The sequence below is a fragment of the Austrofundulus limnaeus genome, unplaced genomic scaffold (assembly GCF_001266775.1).
Source record: "Austrofundulus limnaeus strain Quisiro unplaced genomic scaffold, Austrofundulus_limnaeus-1.0 Scaffold281, whole genome shotgun sequence".
In the NCBI taxonomy this organism is placed as follows: Eukaryota; Metazoa; Chordata; class Actinopteri; order Cyprinodontiformes; family Rivulidae; genus Austrofundulus; species Austrofundulus limnaeus.
In genome coordinates this window covers 29724-32043 of record NW_013952683.1, presented here as the reverse complement: position 1 = coordinate 32043, position 2320 = coordinate 29724, and positions in this window count along the sequence as shown.

Sequence of the window (2320 nt, the reverse complement as noted above, 5' to 3'; positions counted from 1 at the left end):
TGTGTGTGTGTGTGTGTGTGTGTGTGTGTGTGTGTGTGTGTGTGTGTGTTATGGATTTACCAGCAAGAAACAGGAAAACGTGTCATTTCACAAGTCAGCAGATTTTAAACTTATGTACCTGAATGTGGATATCATCTCACCAGAAATGAAGCTAATAATTTAACAGTCTGAAATTAAAATAAGTTTATAAGAATGATGTAGTCACTGTTATTTATTTAATTGGTTAGCAGATATTAGCTTCTATAGCAGGGCCATTCAACTAAACTGCTCTGGGGGCCACAGTTATTGCAGGTCAACAACACAGGGACCGAACATCCAGCAAAGTCATTATGTAAATAAACCAAGTATTACAAAGATCTGTTACATTTGAAATATTTTATTTTGCTACATTTAATCATAAATACAATATACAGAACCCTATGTAATAAAAGTAGTGATAATAAAACAACAAAAACAAATATAACACAGTATGCCTCCTATTTGACACAAATATTATTTTGACATCTCTGACTTGCCAAATTTTTAAACCCAATTTTATTTTAACTTTCAGTTTTATCTTAAACCGCTTGTAATTTTAACTGTCTTGAGTGGTCATAGAAATGGTTTTTACCAGCTTCTAGCCAAGATTCTGATGTTTCTGTACATACCACACGTCTACGTTTAACTAAAATAACTTAGAGTAATTAAAGTAGAAAACTGGGTGTTTGGGCTTAAAAGGTGAATGTACCAATTGGCGGGCCAAACTTTGGTCACTCGCGGGCTGGATGTGGCACACGGGCCGCCAGTTGAATAGTCCTGTTCTATAGCATATTGCAGAGTGTAGCACTCTACTGAATCATGTTATAATTTAACACAAATTATTAAATATTACAAGTATTGCCTCTGATTTATTTATTATTTACACAGTGTAAAATAATATTATATATTTGACTGTTTTAGCTTTGCATTACACAAATCTGACCTGTCAGTCGGTTAGTTTTCTTCTGCTTATCCGAGATCGGGTCGCGGAGGCAGCAGCCTAAGCAGAGAGACCCAGACTTCCCTCTCCCCAGCCACTTGGTCCAGCTCTTCTAGAGGATTCCCAAGGCCATAGTCCCTCCAGCGTGTCCTGGGTCTTCCTCTGGGCCTCCTCCCAGTGAGACGTACTCATAATACCTCACCAGGGAGGAGTCCAGGAGRCATCCTAAACAGATGCCCGAGCCACCTCAACTGGCTCCTCTCGACGTGGAGGAGCAGCGACCTGACCTGTTGAGAAGATAGTTAACCAATATCAGTAGAAACAAGTGTCTTCCTTCATCACCAGGTATGCAGTGGGCATTTCCTTTGTGTCGACTAAACAAAAGGTAAATGATAAGTATACGTTATTAKAGTTGAAGTCATTTTTAAACTAAAAAATCTAAGTTATTGACTGACTTCAGCTCTAGTTTAGATCATAATTTATATTTTTCTCATATGCCATCTCTGTTTTACATGAATGCTAAATAATTAACAATTCTATTGATTTATTATAAAAACATTTCAAATATATTGTGACACGGATGTAGTTAGGCTTGCTGTTAATCAAATAGTTGTTTTGAAAGCTGTGAGCTGTTGTCCTGTTTGGTCGCCATCTTTGTTCCTCCATGTTGTCACAGTGGCATCATGGTATAAGCAGGGCTTCCTCTAGTGATATTTAACTCTATGGTTATAGGCCACTCCAGAACACTGTTTGAGTTTGATAAGACAGTTTTTGCATATCAAGAAATAATAATAAAAAAATATTTAATCCAGGTTTTAAAATAGCAATGCACTTATCTTTTACAAATGCTTTCAAGACTAATATTTTGTTGCAGAATAAAATCAATGTTTAAACTCTGTCTTGAATACCTGAAATTTTGGAGAATTGATATATTAGTTAATTTTTTTGTTATTTATGTACTTTCTAACAAAGAATAAAAAAATAAGTGCAGTTGATAGCGAAAACTTTACAATTTGTATACTTAATCTTAAATTATCCATAACCATGGCATATGTGGGAACATTTTAATAATTCCGGTTCAAAGTCCTGTATCAGATAAAAATACTAGTTTAACAAAAAATTAGGGACATAAATCAGATCAGAGAATCTTTTTGGGGATACCCACAAATTACCGGTAAATCAATGAAACGTGCACAGTTCTTGTTTATTTTATATTTTTAATGTAGCACCACTGTCAATCTTTTTTCTTATCAGATGCAGTACCAAAAAACATCAGAAATGTTTCCTTGTATTTTTTAAATAAAATTAACAGATTGTTCGAAAGTTTTCCACCTTGGTATTTAAATCAATGCTGTATTAAAA